Raw genomic sequence first — 22112 nt, 5'->3', positions numbered from 1 at the left:
ATGCGTGTAGAGAGGAACTGGAAGATCTTAATGACAGCAGTCATAATAACAACTGAATGTCTAAGAACCTTAGTAAGAACAACACTGGCTCAGAAGAGGAGGGAGGGGGGTGAGGAATCTGAAAGGCGATCTAGTTTTGACCATAAATATTGTTGGGAAAATGTAATATCTTTCTCTTCTGAGAAATACTGCTTACTGCAGATCCCTAATCTTCAGAAACTGTCCCAAAGCAGCTGCCACATAGAGGCCAGACAGAATAGTGACTTTTAAACAAAGGAGACTAAGTGGCAAAGCCCTAATGAAGAATCCATCACACTACAGAAAAATATAATTCATGATGACCTCTTGACACTGTAGGCACTCCGCACAATTTCCAGACAAGCTCATCACATGAGCCAAAGCAAAGTACTATACCAACACTATCAATGAAGCTACCACATGAAGCAGAATGCTTTTCATGACAATCAAGAACTGCATCAATCCCTTACTGCAGTACCAATCTGTGCGTCGCAGCTCCCCGGTGCAAAACTAGCCAGGGGCGCCGCACACAGTTTGGGAACCACTATATGCAGTTTAAATGTCAAAAAATAAATCTGTTTCCGTAAGCCTCTGTGTGTTTGCGTTTTGCCCTGCATTCTTGTGGAGAGGTCTACGTAGTTTGAGTGGATGCGCATGCAAGGGGCGAGCACAGCTGTTATCTAGTATGTTGCTTTTGGAGCAAGTGTTTTGGGTTTGCGTGTACATGAACGTGTGTGTATATAGTTCAGCGTAATTTTTTTTTTTATCAATACAGGTTAAAGCAGAAGCTAAGGTGGTGTGAAGGGGTCATGCTGCAAATCCACCAATTCCTTGTCAAACAGAAGACTGATGCAACCGAGCCCTGCAACTTATCAAGAGCTCCATTCATGCGCCTGCTCCCTTTGTGGGTAATGTAGGCATAATGTGGTTGTGAGTGGACAGTTTGTGTGCATGTCAGCAAAAGGTGGAAGAGGCCTGCGTGACTTCTGAAACTCAACAGGGCATGTCCAGGGAAATCTTGAATAGATACATTGAAAAGTCCAGCGTGGCCATTGCTGACACAGGCGCACCCCGGGCCAGTTGAGCACGCAGCGTCAGGCTTCATTCTGCAGCACAGGCCCCAGGGGCATGGTGGCGTCCTAGCAGGGCTGAGGGGAGTCGGATTGCTGCGCACCGACGGTTAGACCTGCTTAAAGATGCAGAGTGGATTGCCCGTGGATGACGAGTCCAGGAAACCCAGGTAGGTCCGGGGACACTGCCTCTCCTCCTGTTGGAGAATGAGCGCTGCGTATAACAGACTGACCCCTGCATTCAAGCATAGCTGCATCAACTTCAAAGGGTTAGTCCCCATCACCCCCGAGAGCGCCGATAATAGACCCAATAATGTTTACGTTGCAGACATGGCTGCAGTTCTTTTGCACAGAGTGGAGTCATTTCCACTCGAATTTTCAACATATTAATGTAGCGCCTTAATTCAATTAGCTATACATTTTATAGACACCATCGCCAGTAAAAACTCAATGTACTACGTAGAAAGTGTGTAGCGGAGGAAGACGGAAAGTGTGATCAGTGACCAGTTACATCACAGTAGCGCATAGCCAAATGTATTATGTTGGATTGCATTTTCTGTAATTATTTTTCTTGCGAGTATCTTTTGGAGTGCTGATGATGTAACATGCGTTGCCTATGATCTGACAGACTAGACTAGGATAGGAGACTCTTACTGTTACATGAGCTTGTGGTTTATACATCACTTTTAAATGCTGCAGAGGATGTACTGTCTACCCTTTCATGCAGACTGTAGGTCACAATGTGTCTTGGGCACACAGGAAATGCCTTTACACGTGACACTGATCAATCAGGTATCATGTGAAGAGCACTAGAACAGAAGAACAACGCCCCCCACCCATAATGGTACATGCCGGTCTGATTGTATTTAGGCAGGAAGCTTAAAGCAGCACTGTGATGTACAGTAAGACCCCACCACAGTCAGGCTGCTGGTCGGGGGAATGGGTAGAACTGCATCACTGGGCTACACTGCCTGTCCAAAGGAAACGTGACAGGCCACTGGGGCTCACCTGCCCCCCAGGCCCATCAGAGGGCAGCCAATGGGGGTAACAACTCTATAACCACCTTGGAGGTGCTCTTAAAAACTATACTGTTGTGGCTGAGGGCGACTCAGTAATTTTTGGAACAGGCAACATCCGAGCTGCAGGGTAAAAGCTCATTTGTACACATCCCATTTGGAGGACAGCCATATGCTTGGTTCAAATTTGGTGCAAAAGTATCTTTCTTTTTGCTTTCTTTCTTCAGGTTTGCAATTTTATGCAATTATTTTCTTATAGGGGGACATCTGGTTTCAGAATTTAGTATTTTCTCACTGTACACAACCAGGTCTGGTGTCTTAGTAGGCTAATGCATCCACTCCAGGCGTTTGCATTTCAACTCAGTCACATGTTCAAATCCTGGGTGGAGTGGTGGTAGGGGTTGGTTCATGCAGCCTTTTAAAAGTTTTAACGCATCCTGTGATTTTTCATGTTCAATATACAAAAAACCTTTAAATACAATAATTGTATTTGTTTTTTAATTAAATGGGTTGTTGCCTTCTCAGTACATTATCGAAAAAACCCAGAGCCATTTTGTTTTAAGCTGTAAGATGGAATCTTGTATTTTTTTGTGTTTGGATGTCAGTAGGCTCATTGAGCTGGGGACCAAGGACGAGCGGTTGACATTCTGCTAACCATGCATGCCGATAGACCTGTTGGGGGCTTCCTATATTTGAAGCAAAAATAGCTTTATTTTGTTTGTCTGTCGCCTAAAATTGCCCCTGCCTCATAGTCTATGATTATAATTCCTTTATCGGCTTCATCCTAATTATTTCCAGTGAAAAAAATGGAAGTACTCCCAAAGCCGGGCTTACATCCCACCACCCGTGGGAAAAAAGTAACATAATCAGGAGCCACGGCCCACAGCCAATAGGTCAAGGGAGCCACGGGTCGAAAAAGTTTGGGAACCACTGCCTTACCGGATTCACCTATTCCTCACACCACAGAATGTGTATTACCACCAACCTCTTCTTCAGTGAAAAAATAAAGAAGATCCAACAACACATTGATAACAAACCCTCTTACGTCCACCCAGTCCTGTAAAATCCTGCCATGGCCATAATTCAAAGCTCGATCGCTTGCACATCTTCCCAACATACTCAAAGCCACATTTTCTGAAGATGATGTCTTGCTTTTGTCCTTCATCAAAGCTCTCTCTCGAGATGCTCTCATTCATACAAGAAATCTTCCCAGAAGCTCTCAGGACAGGCCAGATCCTCCTACTGTTAAATAAACCTATGCTAGACACTGATGGCTCCAACAACTACCGGCCCTTCACACAACTACAATTCATCGTCAAGATCAATGAAAAAGCACTCTGTTCAACTCCAAGAACTCAGTGATGCGAACTATCAACTGCATGACTATCAGTCTGGCTTTAGGTGAAATGGCAGCATGAAGACTGCTCCCTTATAAGTTAAATACAATGCCTTCCTCAGAACAGATGAAGATGCCACCCTGCTTCATGATATCACTGGATCACTCTGCTGCCTTTCGACAGTCAAACATCCCACCCTTATATGCACACTTGAGTCTCAAAGGGGAGATACTGGCAAGGGCCTTAACTGGTTTTCCTCCTACCTTTCCACCAACTTCAGTTGGTTCACATGGACATCTTAAGGTCCCAGATGATACCCATCAACTGAAGAATCCCCATCGCCAAGGTCCCAAAGGAATCCATACTATACCCTGTCATCTTCAATTTTGTCAAGAAGCAACTCAGTGCTCTATTCATAGATAATATCATCAAGATTCAGAAATATACAGATGACACACAACTCAACTTGAAAGGCTTCTCGGTTTCAAGCATTCACTGCATCAAACACTGTCTGTACATCATCATTAAAGAGAAAAATGTGTTTTTCTAAATAGGCACAGTGGGAAAAGAAGCAACACAGGGGGAGAGGGGTAAGACCGAAGCAACACAGATGGATGTGAAAGCAACTGAGGGAGAGCTGGAGGGGATGCAAAAGCAATGGGGCTGACTGGGGGAGCAAAAGCAACATGGGGTCGAGGGAAAGGAACACGGAGGGCACAGGTGGGAGGAAGCATGTAGAGAGAAACACAGGAGAGAGTGCAAGAGGGAGGGGCGATGAAAGCCAGTTGTACAGCAAGGAAGAGACGTACACAATGGAGACGCTTTGAAAACACACACATGTACACACACATGCTAAGGAGTGCTTCATGCAAACGTAAAAAGCAATGCCTGAAAAGAAAGCAGTGGATGCGGCAAAGCCAATAGAAGAGAATGTAAACAGGCACTACTTCACTGGAGGGACAAACAGAACAATGACAAGTTGGGACATGAATAAAAAGCAGGCAAATGAAAGTGACAAGGAAAGCCATCAATGGTAAACAAAGGGCAGGTTCTAAGCCCCTCTATGTTCTTGGTAAACCACAATATGCCTTGCAACAGACAGTGCATGTGTTGCCTAGCACGCTCGACCTAAAAATGAAACCGAAAGGGAAATCTGAGTGTTTGTAAAGTGATATTGTGGCAGAGAAAATAGTGGGCATAAAGCACATCGAGTTTATAGTTTTAGTTGGCCAAAAGACTGAAAAATGTAATTACAATAGTGATCCACCCGGACCAATCCTGTTTTATGACTCAGAGGTAAGACGCTTAATCTGAGGCGGCTGTACGGGGTCATGCATATGACCAGATTACCTGGTCAAGGGGATGAGGTCTTGTTGTCTCTGGACACACGGATAGCATTCAACAGTATTGAATGGTCATACCTTTTTGCTGCTCTCACCAGGTTGGGATTTGGCCTTTCTTTTTGTACCTGGATGAAACTCCTATACCAGGCTCCAATGGCGAGGGTGTGGGTGAAAGGAGCACTCTCCTGCCCCTTTGCTCTACATCATGGAAAGAGACAGGAATGCCCCCTTTCCCCAATGCTTTTTGCTCTGGCGCTAGAGCCGCTGCTGCCTGGATATAACAGGACCCTTTGGTGAAAGGGATTATAGGAGGGGGTGGATTGGAGTGGCGTAACTCTCTCTATGCAGACGACATTTTATTATATGCCACAAGACCCGCACCGCAATGGATAGGTTGCTTCAAATTTTCCAGATCTTTAGCCCTTATTCAGGATATTAAATCAATTGGGACAAGTCCCTCATCTTCCCCTTACGGGGAATACCCCAGCACTTCCCGCATTCTGCATAGCCCCAGTGGCGAGAGGGGGATTTAAATATTTGGGCATAGATTTAACACGATCTGTGGATAGATTTATAGGGCAGAATGCACTCCCTCAGTTGAAGCGCCTCAGCTGGGATGTGGCACACTGGAGGGACTTCCGGTCCCATTAATGGGGCATGCGGTTCTTTTAAGATGGTGGCCCTTCCACTCATGCTATATGCCTTACAGAACACCTCATTTCAGGTGCCACCTGAGCTGTTCAGGAATATTAACTGCAAGCTACAAAGCCTCCTATGGGATGGGTTAGTTCACGCATTTCTTTATCCCAGCTCCAACGTGGAGTCTTTGAAGGTGGGCTGGGAGTTCCCGATTTAAGCATCTATTACTGGGCGGCACAGCTACGCACAATAAACAACTGGGTATTCACGGACAGAGATCAGCTGGCATTCCAAGTAGACAGGGCGGTAATGGGAGCGCAGGGCTATCCGTCAGTCCTCTATGGTGCGAGGTGGGTGGACCAATTACCACCATACACCCAATCAGTAGTACAGGCGTGGAGGAAGGCAAGCAAATTTCTGTGTTGGGCAGATGGGCTTACATGCCGGACACCTCTCTGAAGTGTGAGGTCGGGAAATTACAAGGCTTTAGAAAATGGGGACTGATTGGCATAGACCACTTGGGGGAAATCTGGAGAGTCTTCCCCCAAGTGGCCGCTGCCGTTTGCAGACTTAGAGAAGGAATATGGCAAGGGCAAGTCGGAATGTTTTAAGCACTTGCAACTGGGACACGCATTGCGATCCCATATCCCAGAGGGGGATCAACTTCTAGAGTCTTCATCGTTAGAAGATAGGCAATTATCAGAGTCCATGATGAATAAGGTCATCTCCTTGAATTATAAGATACTCAACAATTCTCCTGACCCCCTGCAGACCCTAGGAGTAGCCTGGGAGGGTAACATAGGGCTAACTGAGGATGATGACTGGACTGAGGCGATTCAGAGCCCTAGGGAGATCGCAATAAGAGACCGTTTCAGGTTAATATAACTCAGAATCTTACACAGGGCATACTACTCTAGGTCATTGCTGCACAGATAGGGATGGTGCGACTCTGATAGATGCGCTAGGAGATGTGACATGGTGGGGTCCTTGTTTCACATCCTCTGGGAATGCCCTGTAATACAGCAATATTGAGGGAAGGCAGTAAAAATTATGTCCAAGGTTACAGGTTTCCAAATACTGCTGGAGCCCAGGTGGCTACTTCTACGCATTACAGGAGAGGAAGCATGGCCCAAACACTTGAAGATCTGGCTCTGGGTGGCGGCAGGGTGTCTTAGCGGAATATCGCAAGAATATGGGGAGCGAATGGGCAACTGGGAATCCCTGATTGGGAGCGAGATCTGGACTGCTACCAGCGGGCAGAGCAAGTAGTCTACCAGAATCGGGGCTACCAAAGAAGTATGAGAAAATATGGACACAGTGGTCGACATACAAAGACTCAGAGCGATAACCGGAGGCGAGCGGGCGGGATCTAAGTGGGCGGAGACAGGTGGGAAACAAGCTATAATATTAAGAAAAAGTTTGTGTTATCCATGTAACACTGAAACTTCATACTCTGTGAGGTTGTTATGTAACCTGGCTAAGTCCATATTGTGTACTGTCTGAACTAAAACATTATACGCTGAGCAACTGTTTAAATAAAAAGATGTGTAAAAAATAGAGTATGTTGTTATAGAAAGGATCTGCAGGGCCAAGTATTTTGTAATGGAAAGTACAGGAGCACACAAGCAGGAAAAAAAAAACTGGAGTGTGGGGAAAGGGTGAATGAACGTGCATTGGGGTCAAAGGAGCGATTTGGCTGCTAAAACAAGAACAATCATAATTAATTGTGCAAAAAGGACTATGGAAAATATGGAGGAATGGAGAATGTAAAAAGGAGCATATATATTTTTTTTTTTTAAAGAAAGAAACAGGTCAGGGAAAGTGATTATTTAAAATGTAAACCTGTAATTAGCTTAAATCCAAGAAGAGTGGGGGGGATAGGTGGGGGGGATATCTGGGGGGGATAGGCGGGGGGGAGAGGGGGAGTATAGGCTTACCAAAACGGCAGACAGGCTGTGAATCGATCGTAAAAGAACTGACCCTCATCAGTGCGCCAGACCGGTGAGTGCTCTTGCAGCAAGGATTGGAGGGCTGCAGGCAGGGGAAGGTTTTTGGAGTACGGCTCTGCAGCGCACCGCCATCCGTGATGAAGCACTGGGTGCCTCTTGGTGGACGGGAGCAGTTGATGTCCAATGCCTAGATCCAATAGCTGATAATGAGCGACATCGCTGGCGGGGGAAGTACAGGTGGCGACCCAGTCCCAGGAGCTGAGAGGCAGACAAGGCGGCCTGACTTTAAGATGGCGGTCCGAGCTGAAGAGTAGCAGCTGCACGTCCCTAGACAGAGACACACTGGGGTATCAGGATAATGTCTGAGACATGCCCGTGGAGCGACCACCTATCTGCAGCCTGCGCTGGGTGGACCTCTGTGCTTAGAGCTGGAGGATAAGCGGTCATCTGGGGATGAGAGCTTGCATGAGCAGACAACCAGAGGCCACACGACTTATAGAGGAAAGAGATGTGTGCACCACTTGAAATGCTGGAATGCATAGATCAGGTGGAGCTGCTCCAAGGAGGCCTCGGGGAAGGAGACTTCCAGGAGGCAGCAGGACAATTTCCAGTCACAGGCAACGGTGGATAACAACGACATTGCTTCTGGATACAGGACTGGATTACTGGATTGGGCATGGACCCCCTGGGCTCTCCGACTGGAGACCATTGTAGTTTTTGCGGGGTGCCTCGATCTCGTGGGCCCTGATCCCTGGAGGTGCTGAGGGCTTTGTGGTGCACTACGGGGGCCTAAATCTAGAATAGCGGCTTGCTTATAAGTAGAGTGAGACGGCAGGCACCACAAAGACTCCCAGACACTCCCATTTTCACACAAGCCACCTAAAAACAGCACTCCAACAGGGTTTCCAATTATTTTGTCCCCGTTGAGGTCAAAGTGACCTCATTTGAGACCACCAGGATGGCCCTCACACGGAAAGAACTGCTTGCTTCCCTGACAGATTTTAAAGAGAAAGTAAGGGAATAACTGACAGCGGACATGACCTCTTCTTTGCAAACACTTCGAGTGGACCTCAATGATAAACTTTCCACAATGTGGCAGGTTGTGGGCTCCATGGTACTGGACGAAGTGGCGAAGACTGAAGAGCTAGAGGGCCGTTCCAATCAACTAGCTGCAATGGCACAATCTCTCCAGCAGCAACTTCAGGCTACTGTCCTTAAACAAGAAGACATGAAAAATAGGACGCAGCTTTTCTGAGATCTGGCAGAGGAGGTTGAGGGGCGTGATCTCAAAGCCTTCGTGATGGGCCTGTTCCAGGAAATGATGTGCGAGGCGCACCTGAAGATAAAAATAGATAGAGTCCACAGGGCAGGCATTAGAGCTTCAAAAGACAAGTAACAACCGCGAGATGTGCTAGTAAAGCTACACTCTTTCAAAGGCAAGGAAGCCATCCTTCAGGCGGAGAGGAAAGCAGAAAAGATCATGTTCCAAGGAGAATCATGTGTCCTCTTCCAGGATATAGCTCCAGCCACACTAGCCTCGAGACAACAATAAAGCAAATAACAGTCAAACTAAGAAAAGACCACGTCGAGTATCGATGGGCCTTCCTCTTTGGCCTGGCCTTCGAGCTACAAAATAAGGCGAATCACATTACTGGACTATTGGAGGTGATGATACTGCTTGGCATTCCCCAGTCGAGGGAGAGTGGGGAGGGAAGAGTTCCTGAGACGCTGTTGGATGAAGCGCCAAGATCCTCCAAGTCGAGGACCTGGTTACCGGAGAGACACCCCTGAACACACAAGAAACACTGATGGCTGAGGAAAGGCCCAAGCTCTTGGACTACCCACTTTTCTCAACAGAACAACGTGAAATCTATGGCCTAGGACCCACCCTAACGGAGGACAGTTGTGTCTCTCCCTCGGAGGACAGAATTCTTGCCAGGCCGAGAGGGGAAGCGAGCTGGACTGATTGATGGAATGCATGTCTGGTTGCACTTATTTCACAACAGTTCCAATTGTTGAATGCGTAAACAAATTTTCACTTACCCCTATCTTAGATCCCAACTTCATAAGGATATATAGCGGTATTAGGCCTTTCCTCAAGCTGTTGCTAGCACTACCATTAAGGTTTCAATGTTTTGGACAAGTTGTCCTTATTTGGTTAACTGTTTTTCTCTCCAAGATGAGGTTAGGAGACCCGACATGGATAGCAGGGAGCACAATACAGATGGGGGAGGGAAAGGGGCAAGTGGGTTTCTCTTTCTTATTTCTTGGTTTAAAGAGGAAGATCCCGGGGGCAGAGATGGGAAGACCATGGTCTTCCCCTTTGACTACACTACATACAATAACATACTCCTGGACTCACCATGGTAGTGACACTACTTACGTGGAATATTAAAGGGCTCAATTCATCAGCGAAACGCCATAAAATGTGGAAATATTAAACAGATCAGAACTATGATGTGGTAGCTCTGTGGTAGATCACAGACTCAAATATAAACAATATCCACATATTCTTAAATCTTCAGCCACAACAAAGTATAATGGGGTGGCGCTCATGTTTCACCGAGCTTTGCAATTCCAACCCACGCGTCACTACACAGACAGAGATGGGTGATACGTCATGGTCAAGGGGACACTGCGGGGGAGACAGGCTACTTTGGCTTCCATTTATGTCGCCAATAATAACCAAGAAAAATTCCTCCATGAGTGCCTGAAGGTACTGGGGGACTTTGCGGGGGGAGACGCGTTAATGCTGGGGGATTTTAATCACACTGGGCATGCAGGCCATGATAGTACCCCCCCCAAATGCTTACCAACTGGCAACTTCTCGCATGCACTATAACAGGCGGTGAAAGAAATAGGACTAGTGGACACTTGGAGAACACTTAACCCTAACAATAAAGGCTACACATTCTTTTCGCATATATTCATATTCTAGAATTGACTGTATTTATCAGTCAGGGGACGTACAGGAGTTATACAAGGCAACGATTCACTCAATAACCCTCTCTGATCACGCACAACTGGAAGCCACTCTACACTGGGGTAAAGCACAATCAATATACCCTTGCTGGTATTTTCACCCTTCCCTGATTAGGGCCAGGTCCTCTAATAACGATATGCGCCAAACCACAAGAGATTATTTCTCACTCAATAATCCGTGTGACACCAATTTAAGCATAGCATGGGATGCATTAAAAGCAGTGTTAAGCGAGAAATGTATTCCCCTGTTGGCAGCGTTGAATAAACAGAGGAAAAAGGAATGCCTCGACTTAAAGGTGGAATTATGCTCCACCGAAGAAGCACCCTAAGAACACCCAATGCTTTTCCCTTCAACATTCAGTTACCACTCTGAGAGGTAAATTAAACGCTATATATTTGCATAGAGCGGAACTCACGCTGCTTCATCTCCAGGGGACGTCCTATGAGCAAGGAAATAAAGTTGGCTTACACTTGGCCAGATAATTCAGGGTGAATAGGGAAAAGGAACATAAAGGGGACTTACGACGACCCACAAACAAACTGGCTATTCCAGATGTGGAAAAAGCAAACATATTTGGGAATTTCTATTGAGACCTTTATAAGGCGGCACACTCCTCTGATAATACTCAAATTGAGTAATTAGAAGACAATGATCTTCCTAAGGTAACAACTGCAAAAAAAATGAACGATTGGGAGCACCTCTCGAAGAGGACAAGGTACAGATGGTGATTAATCGTCTTAAACACCACAAATCTCCAGGCCCAGATGGTCTGACAGCACAATTTATAAAGCCTTCAGCTCGGAGCTGACACCACACCTGACAACCATATTCAACTACATCAGCACCTCAGGAGTTACCACAAACACAATGGGTGAGGTGTTTATTTCGGCCATTACCAAACCTGGGAAGGACCCTCATGAATGTAGCTCCTATAGGCCCATGGCCCTCTTAAATCTTGTTGCAAAGCTTTATGTTTTGTGACCAATTCATTAGGATGATTAGGGCCAACTATGCAACACCTCAAACCAGAGTCTTAGTGAATGGTATAAGTTCAGTACCGTTCCATTTGACAATAGGGACGAGATGGGGTGCCCATTATCCCCCCCTGTTGTTTTCACTCAGTGTAGAGCCTTTGCCAGCAAGTATTTGCTCATTGCCTACCATTCACAGGATAACCTTTGGAACGACAGAACACAAGATTTTGCTTTCTGCTGACGATGTTCTCCTGACACTTACTGACCCTGTCTCCTCGATTACCTCCCTATGAGATGAACTCCACCTCTTCGAAAAGGTAGTGGGCTTCAAAATCAACCTCTCTAAATCATATATGTTGAATCCAACTATGCCCCTACCAGAGATGGATATGCTTGCAGCCTCTACACCCTTTCAGTGGACAAAGAAGGAATACCTATTTAGGTATTAAAATGACACCAAAAACAACTGACCTCTTTCGGGTGAACTATCCCCCTGGGCTGGCAGGTATAAAAGAGGACCTGAAACGATGGGCCCTGGCCTACCTCTAGTATTTGGGGAGGATCAATGCCATAAAAATGACCTTTCTACCCAGGATACTCTATTTCAGAGATTCCCAATAGACATTGATCACACATTTTTTTCAACCCTGCGTACGTTCGTGATACGCTTTATCTGGCAAACAAGTCAAGCCAGATTGTCCTATAAAATGCTAAGACTGCTGAAGAAATCCAGAGGCCTCTGACTCCCGGATTTCCTTTTATATTACAAATCAGCCCAACTAAGAGTTGTTACTGAGTGGCCTCTTAGAGAGTCTGATAAACACTGGCTACATATGGACGGGCCATGGGGGTAGGGTGATATGGGATTTTCTTTGAAAAGCAAAGACAGACTGCCCCTGCAACGCTTACCCTGGTACCCCAATAACGACTCTAAAGGTTTGGGTGAAGTGACAAAAACAGCAGGCTGGACAAACTTTCCCTCGCCGCATACACTGCTACACTGCAACCCAGCCTTGATTCCGGCCCCATGACTGGGATCTTTTGATGCATGGAGAGAGGGAGGCTGTCTTACACTAGCTGACCTCTTCCACAATAAGGACATATTAATATCTGATAGTTGCAAAAGAGACTGTGGCATTCCCCACACAGAAATCTACCACTATACACAATTACGGCACCGGGTACTTATTCCGGAGAACCAACTAGCAGCTACACGGGACCTAACACAATTTGAACAATTTGTACGTCAGGCAGGACCCCCTCGGGGACTATAACCTACCTCTATGCCTTACTACTTACTACGCTTAGCTTGGCACAATCTCGACACCTCACCTTCTGGGAACATACATTTAGGACTGACATTCCAGACACACAATGGGATTGTATCAAGACATTTTAAAATGCAATCGATCCATGGCCTTGAGAGAAGTCCATTATAAGATCATGTTTGACTGGTACCTCTACCCTACTAAATTGAACAAAATATTTCCTGATACCTCTGGCCGTTGTTGGAGAGGGTGTGGGCTGTAGGGTGATTTCAGACACATATGGTGGGAGTGCCTCACAACTCCCCTTTTTTGGAACGAAATCCTAGCACGCATTAAACATATACATATGTCCCATTCCTCATAAAATGAGATTTGCTCGTATGGGATTACGTGATGAGACTCTCCAACACCAAACGGGAAGTGATAGGGCAATACTTTGGCTGTGCCTGGGTGCGGCTAAAATGGCAAAAGCAGGGGCCTGGAAAAATAAGGAAGCACTGGCACTCGCTCAGTGGCATGCCCGCCTCTGGAGGGCATTGACACTGGAGAGGACGGCAGATATCTTTGCAGATGACTTTAAAAACTTCAAATATAAACTGGGACCTCTAGCATCATATCTGTCAAGGGGCTTCTGCTGTTCGCCTGCCCCACCCAAACTAAGGCCCTGCATTTGTTTCAGTTATGTAGAGTTGAGACTTCCCCTACATGACTATACCCTCCTTTTACCCCTGGAGAACATAGGAAATGGACTGAGGAATAATCGTCAGAGACCTATTAAATGAAAAAGACCCTACAGTATTATGGTCTCTCCTAGCTATACCAGATTCCAGCTACTAATTCCTCCTGTCTCTCGAACTCCATATTATATTTGATTACATGAATTTGTTGTGTGTTTCTTTTTGTTATTTCCATTTATTGAAAATGGTTAAAAGGTTTGCAAAATGCCGATGAGGATGAGGATCTCGGTCTCGTTATATGCTGTGTACTATTAATGGCTACTATGTTAGACAATGTTTTTACTTCCTGTAAAAAACAAGCAGTGTGCATATGGCACAGTGCATGTGTAGATTTAGAATGGATATGTATGGAGTTGTTTTTCGTAATGAAAAGTAACAAGAGCACACAACGGAAAAAGAAAGACAGAGCAAAGGGAAAGCCTGAATGGAAAAATATGTCAGGGAAATGAGGGAGTTACAATGTTGTGGGATGTACATATTTTGTGTGACAAGGAAGTCAAAACTGCACAAAATGTATTTTTAAACTTTGAAACAAATTATTTTGTGCAAAAGGCCCAACAGAAAATGTATTTAAATAGAGGAGATGAAGAAACCATATATGTTGAATAGTAAAGTATGCGAAAAATACATCTTCCTGTCCTTCAATGCCAAAGGAATCTTCTTCCCCGAAGATATCTGGGAGTTTCCAAGGAGGTATGTTCCCATCAGCATGTTAAGTGTCTGTTTGGATTGAAAGGCAAGGCACAACACACAGGGTGCATCATCATGGATGGAGGGCAGGCACATGTTACACAATTTGTACTGGTCCTCCCACGGGCATTTGGAATTGCAGGAAAGGCAATTTTGAAAGCGTGTTCATTCAATCACCCATGTAGCACTCTCTGACGATTGGCAACGGAGGACTCACGATGGAGGGCTCAATTCTGGAGAGGCACAAGGCCTTCAATGCCTGTGGCATCAACAATAGTTTCCAGTGCTATCAAACGTATTTAATCATCAGGGAGATGAGGGGAATGGAGGTTAGATGAATATGACAATTGAGAAAAACCAGAATGGGGCAGACGAAATGTGTTAAGAAAACTACTAACTCTGAGCTTGCTCTGTATAGTTCCAAACTCGATGGCCGAAAGAAACAATCTAACATGAAGTCGTTGCCCATATGCAATGTACACCAAGAGCATGAGCTACACCATGTTGTATGACTTGATAGACTTCTTCAAAGAAAAACATCTTGCAGACCAACATTAGATGGCAGGAGGTCAGCCACACATTGTACATATATTATGTTATGCTCCCACCACTATGACTCAATTTCTCCTAAAGAGTACAAGAGGGATGATGGAGGGAAACTCTGCTGCATGCTCCTAGCCACTGTCTACCGGTGTGAGATGACCTCCTCTGTTTTCATACTTGCAGTTTGTGCTGTGGATAATAGTTGGATCATTTCTACACATTCCAAGTCAAAATTCATATAGTCTAGCAACAGATATAAATAAACTCACCTTTGTCAGAAACCAGTATAGCTGCAATCAAGTGTAGACTCAAGCTAGATAATGTGCTCCTCCCTGGTATAATCCCATTTTGTTCCAAAAATAATAGATTAATGAAGATTGGTGTAATCCTATTGTCTAACACTTTACCTTGAATTTGATAATTTAGACTAGCTACAGAGAGTGGTCTATAAGGCGTTCTGCCCAGGATGTCCTGGTCAAGTTTAGTATCACCACCAGGTTACCCTCTTGTGTAGTCTGCAGGAGTTTACACATAAATTCAGGCTAAATTATAAACGTGGGATCAACAAGCATTTGACATGTAAAAATCCGTATTTATGTCGTCTGAGCTCTAGGTTTTATTTCTAACAATTATTTTCATGGTGTATTGGATCTCTAGTGAGATAAGTGGTATTTCCATCATTCATCTCTCTTCCACGGACACTGAAGAACGACTCTGATCCTTCATAGAAAGCCCTTACACACGTTTTGCAGGTCTCCAATGGTGAGGCCTAGAGAGTGATACATTAGCTCTCATTAATATCATTGGTACCTGCCTGCATGTTGATTGTGAGAGTGAGTGAGTGAGTGTGTGTGTGTTTATACACACACACACACACACACAAGTATGCATTTATGTATGTATGTATGTATGTATGTATGTCACCCACTGGTAGCGAGGAGAACTTCAAAGAAAGGTGGGGGGAGCTAATATCCTGCCAGACTTACCACCCTCTGAGTACTGGCTTGCTGTGAATTCTCATTAATGTAGACCGTATTATCTATGCAGTACATAACTATATTTCTTTCTCCACTTATATAGGATCTCTCTGCTGTCCAGATCATTCATTGCTTTCTTCTCAAGTGCACTCATGTCTGATTCCATCACTTCACTCCTCTCACTAACACTGGTCTGTCGCCTGCTGATGTCCTGATGCTTCCCATTAGTTTATTGCTTTCCCAGCTGTCACTTCATTCTGTTTAAAACAAATAAATAGAATTCCCTACAGTGCTCCTAAAATGTGCATCTTGTACTGCTACCTGTAAAGTCAATTTGGGCATGCTAACATTGCAATGTAACCTGAAGTGGGCAATGGTCTGAACTGTAATTATATATATATATATATATATATATATATATATATATATATATATATATATATATATATATATATATATATATTTATATATTTATTCAGCCCCGGAAATCTTGTTCACCAGGTGGTGTGATACTAGAAATGGGTCCAATCTTGCAAGCATATTATGTGTAAGAGAAAGATAGAGGTATTGGGTGGAACTGGATGTGACCTACCCAATACATTATCAGCTACACAGTTCTATTCTCCCCACCACAGTTTTGGTACATTACTACCACACGGCATAATTCTCATCATCCTGCCTAAAAACACTTTTGGGAACATTTTTTTTTTTTTAAAGAAGCACAGAAATTGAGTTGGGTCGCCATCTACTGGCAACGTAATTGACATAAATCAATGACCTTCATCAATGCTGACAATCTGCTACAAATGGTACTCTTTGTTTATCACAAATCCTGGACATCCATAACAGCTTCATACCACACACACCCACCGCACACACCCCTCACTCACCCAACCCAACCTCCATTCATGATCCCCCCACCACACTCACCACCTGGGCCCCCACCACACACGAAGAAACTGAAAAAACCATGAACTCTATCCTCTCCGGATCCCCCTCCGACCCCTGTCCACATCGCATCTACAACAAAGCCAGCCCAACCATCGCCCCCCATACTCCGCAACAAAATCAATTCCTCTTTCAACTCCGCCACCTACCCAGACCCCTGGAGGCACGCGAAAATCACCGCTCTCCTAAAAAAATAAAAAAAACAAAGCCGACCCGGAGATCCTCTCCAACTATCGCCCCATCTCCCACCTCCCTTTCCACCGCCAAAGTTGCAGAGAAACTAGTCAACGCACGCCTATCTCACTTCCTCGAAGCAAACAACACTCTTGACCCTTCACAATCCGGGTTCCGCAAGAAACACAGCACGGAAACCGCCCTCATCGCATGCACTGACGACATCAGGACCAAAGTCGACAAAGGCGAGGCCGTCGCACTCATCCTCGTAGACCTCTCCGCAGCCTTTGACACCGTCTGCCACCACACACTCCGCACACGCCTCCACAACATAGGAATTCGCCACAAAGCCTTAGACTGGCTCACCTCCTTCCTCACCGACCGGACCCAGAGAGTCCGCCTTCCACCTTTCCACTCCACCACTACCAAGATCATCTGCGGAGTCCCCCAAGGGTCCTCCCTCAGCCCCACACTCTTCAACATCTACATGACCCCCCCCCCAGCCAACATCCTCCGAGCACACGGAATCACTATCCTCTCTTACGCAGATGACACCCAACTCATCCTCTCTCTCACCCGCAACCCAACCACCGCCAAAACCAACCTACACGCTGCTCTCCTTGACACCGCCAACTGGATGACTACTAACCACCTCAAGCTTAACTCCAACAAAACCGAGATCATCATCTTCAGCCCCAACAAAACCACATGGGACGACTCCTGGTGGCCCACCGCCCTAGGCCCCACACCCACCCCCGCAAACCACGCACGCAACCTCTGCATCATCCTGGACCCCTCCCTCTCCATGACACAGCAAATCAATGCCCTAACCTCCTCCTGCTTCCACACACTCCGCACTCTAAAAACAATCCTTCAAATGGATTCCCCCAGAGACCAGGAAGACAGTCACCCATGCACTCATCAGCAGCAGACTAGACTACGGTAACTCCCTCTACGCCGGCACCACACTCAAACTCAAACTCCAGAGAATCCAGAACACAGCCGCACGCCTCGTCCTTGGCCTCCCCTGCCACAAAAGAATCTCACCACACCTCAAATCCCTTCAATGGCTCCCCATAGACAAGAGAATCACATTCAAGATCCTCAACCACGTTCACAAATCCCTCCACAACACCGGCCCAACCTGCCTCAACGAAAGAGTGAACTTCCACACTCCCACACGCAACCTCCGATCAGCCGACCTCGCCCTAGCCACAGTCCCCCGCATCCAACGCACCGCCACAGGAGACAGGTCTTTCTCCTACCTCGCTCCCAAAATCTGGTACTCCCTCCCCACCAACCTTCGCAAAACCAAAGACCTCCTGCTCTTCAGAAAGAACCTCAAGAAATGGTTGTTCGAACAGTGGCCCTCCCTGCCTCCCCACCCCTTGATCCCCCCCTCCCAGCACCTTGAGACCCTCACGGGTGAGTAGCGCGCTCTAAAAAAAATTTTTTTTTTTTTAAATCAGTGCTCCTTTAGTGAATACAGAGAAGAGGTTCAATATGGGTTTTCTGCAAAGAAGAAAAATGGGGACCTCTGTGCAAAATGAACTGCAATCATGTTATTAAGCCAGTCCAGCCATATTGCTCACATCCCTGGTCACAAGTTTATAATATGTATTGGCCAGCATTTGGTACCAAGGTGTTTCCTGGCGTTCAGTGCCTGTTGCCTCTGTGTACTGCATCCAAATACCTCCTGTCAAGGGCAACTGCCAACAAATTATCCAGACTTATTTTTTGTTCTCTTTTACAACAGTGACATTCTGATGGATTGCCAACAATGGCTAGAAAGTCTGAAGTTTTGATATATTTTAGCACAGGACTGCAACTCTTCCCCAAATTTTTCATTTTAGCGCCCTCACTATCTAGAGGGGTCAAGCAAGGGGGCATAGGCTGATGTGAGCCGCACCGCACTACCAGTATAATGAAAAAGTCTGCCCTTAAAGTGACCAAAAAAACAGCCCTGTAGTTTTATTGAATCTGAGGACGGAGGGTGACACCAAAGTGATGGTTGCATACTTTTGACCCATCTTATACATATATAGTCAATAACAGCAATTGCCGTAATTGACTTCCTTGGGGCTCTCTTTAAATTACAACAGAAATAAGTAATCTTGTTTATGGACATAGGCAGCTCAATGTGTTTGGACGGTTTGTCTAATAACTAAAGGGATTTTACTGTTATCCAGTAGAGAGTCTGTGTGAGTTGGAGTCCTTGCACTTGTGGCTAGCACCACAGCCATCCCAATAATCTAGTCAAGATTGTGTGTCATGTGGAAATTCTACTTCCTCTGGTACACAGTCATCAGTCTCCACTTCTAGAACATAAATTGGTTGAATCTGAGGCTGTGGTGGACAGGATGGAGATAGAAAGACACGAAGAAGGAAGTACTGCAGGAGGGTGTAGTGTTTAAGGAGACTGGGGCTGACCTGAATTGGTAATGGATTTGAAGGAAATCAATTATACAAATCTTGCATCATTTAAAGAAGGTTGTTAATGAGGCTGACAAGACATTACCTACATGTTCTTCCTGATAGTGCAACCCTTTATATTATTCATCAGAATGCCCAGCAATATGACATCTCTACTTAGTGATGACTACATCTCCTCTCTTGTTAGTCTTCAGCATTTTCTGAGTCATCATAATGATTCTTCCGGCATTTGATGTTCAAGCAAGTTCAGCTTGTTGCTGCTCCAAATGGTCCCTGACTTACCCTCTACTGTCCCCAATCTTGCACAGGAACCGTTACAGACGTTTTATCCTTCTAGACACAATTTTGCTTGCCGGAGATAGACGGCAGTTTAACAGACTTCTCCTTTGAGGTCACTGATAATATCAATATTGATGGTGGTGTTGCTGAAGTGAAGAAGAAAACTTTTCTTTGCCGACTGCTCCATCTTTTTTGGATTACCTGTCCGATGGAATCACAGGGAAGGAGCCTGGTGCAGACCGTGTGGAACAAGAGGCCAGAACGACCAGACTTTCTGGGGTAGGATGTTTTGATAAGAACCCCGGATCTCCAGGTGCCACCCTGTACCTCCTTGCCACAGACCTATTGACAGCAGGTGACAACACAGGCTTCCTCCATAGCTCTAAGACGGGCTCCGTAACAGCATCATTAAACAGAAGCAATGGATCCGCCGAAGTTGAAGAAGGGTGTAGGACCACCGTCAGAATGTTAGTTTTGATCTCTGCAGAAGGCAACGGAAGATCCCAAAAATTTGCTGCCTTCCTAATCACAGTATGGAAGTAGGCCGCCTCCTCTGTGAACTCCCCTGGTGAAGAGAGGTCCCATTCCGGGGAAGTGTCAAGTCCACTGGCTGAATCCAGCACTTGATATTCTGCCAAGGGCTCCACAATCTCCCTTTCTTCTAACAACTGCTGCTGGTAGTCTTCCTCTTCCAAAAGTCTCAAGGCCTTTCTACGCGACCTCAGCCTGGCCTCTAACCTCGGCGTCGACATAGAATTGGCAGACGTCGATGACACTGGCTTCAAAACTGCAAGGCGCGGAACCGGAGAGGGGAAGGTTGGCTTCGGTCTAATCCAATATCTGGATCCGGCGCCAGAGCGGATCCCAGCGGCGCCGTGGACACATGAGGCTCCATCATCGGCGGCGACTTACGGGGCGATAAGATCGGCACCATAGGTCTGGAAGGCGACGTCATCGGAACTGCAGGACCACGAGGCGACGTCATCAGCGCCAAACCGGCGCCATCAGTCGGATAGAAGGGCATAAACGGCGCCGCCTTGTAAGGAGCCGGGGAGCCCAACGAAAATGCTAACGGACCCCTGGCACCAGCGGGGGCCATAGCCTGAAACATCAAAAACTTTTTTAAATGACGCCGGATCCGCTCCCGGAGCCGGGAAGGCAGGATACCGCTGATCTCCATGTTGCACCTGTGCTTGTTGAACATCCGAATCATGCAGGTGAAAATCGAGGACTCTCTGGCGGTTCAACTACCTCGAAGACCGACGGCGCCAGAGAAGCCCGAGGGCTCAGAGGTTGTGGAGTCACAGTCGGACTAACCTCCCACGTCGTACGGCGCCGCCGAGATGGAGACCTTGATCTTGAACGGCTCAGAGTCAAACGATGCCGAGAGTCAAGAGCGACACCGCTTCTTGTGTCCCTTCAACGAAGTATGGGAAGAGGACCTTTGATGACTCTTATGCCCTTCTTTGCCTTGGACAAAAAGAGTTTGGCCCCTCTCTCTTTCAGAGCCTTCTGATTCGCAATCTGGCAAGATACACACTCCTCAATGTCATGCTCGGACTCCAAAGGCAATCATCATGAGGGTCAGTAACAGACATGTGACCCCCACACTCACGACATGGCTTAAATCCTGACTTCCTAGGAGGAGACATTGTAACTAGGAACAGGATTGTAACTAGTAACAAGATGGAACATCTTAAACAGTAGCGAGAGCTAGGAGAAAACCCTTAGCGTTCAAGGCACGGTAAAAGGGAACTGACGTCAGCACGCTGGTGAGGACCTCTTATTGGCAAGGTGATGTCAGACAGAGTCACATGGAGCCGTGCAATTGTGACGTCTTCGTCAACGAGGAGAGCTGGGAAGAAGATTTTCTGTCGGATGCTGGCGCTTGGGAGAATTCATAAGGTGAGGAATGCACAGGTAGTTGTATCCATCAGAAACCTGTGAGCACAACGAGGAACAGAACTCTGATCACTAATGGCCTCTACATGAACTGTAGGTCAGAGTTCTCTCACTTCACTGACTGACGCTCACGGCTTGTTTGATCAGATGATTGGGATACTGAAGTGAGTGTGTCTGACTGGCTTTCTACAGAAATCTCTTGATATTGCTATTAAAATTTATCACACTGGGGCTTCCCAACTCAACAAGGAGTGATTCATGCACATGAATCTATGAAAGAACTAATGTTGGAATTAATGGAAAAATGATTATTTAACTCCACAAGTTAAAACAACAATTTGCTATTCTGTTTTCTAAGTGATAATTAACATTTGTGGAGTCTACATAAAAAGATGAACTTCATAAATATCATTTAAGTCTTTGTATGCTCTGTTGCTACAAGGATCGTAGATATTTTAACGCTCTTTTCATCTACGCTAGGCGTTTTTCTCTCTCTAGAAGTTGCAAACTTTAAGTGTTTTTTTTCACATCCTCTTCTTATTTTGTATGGCCTGTTTCTTACATGGAGGTACTCAGGCCAATTCTTATTACATTAACATACTTATTCTTTCCTATCTGTCAGCAATGTTCTCACATCAGACTTCCTCTTTCTCTCCATTCTTCTGCAGATGTGCTCAAGGGAAGCATCTTCCATCCTCGTTCTCCACACCTTCATCCTAGATATACTAGCAGAAAGGGTATGGAAATTATGTCATGCACTGAATCAAAACATCCTGGATACAAGATACCATTTGCCATGGGATCATTCTCTTTGAAAATTAGAATAGTTGCT

General features: G+C 45.8%; 1 protein-coding gene across 14 annotated transcripts in view; it reads right to left on the bottom strand.

Annotated features, from left to right (window-relative positions):
• MTMR3 (myotubularin related protein 3) overlaps window positions 1-22112 on the bottom strand; it is a 1044680-nt gene that overhangs the window by 870684 nt on the left and 151884 nt on the right. The window lies entirely within an intron of this gene.

This window comes from Pleurodeles waltl, chromosome 11 (genome assembly GCF_031143425.1).
Source record: "Pleurodeles waltl isolate 20211129_DDA chromosome 11, aPleWal1.hap1.20221129, whole genome shotgun sequence".
Taxonomy (NCBI): Eukaryota; Metazoa; Chordata; class Amphibia; order Caudata; family Salamandridae; genus Pleurodeles; species Pleurodeles waltl.
The sequence above is the reverse complement of the archived record's forward strand: the minus strand, read 5'-3'. Positions and strand labels throughout refer to the sequence as shown.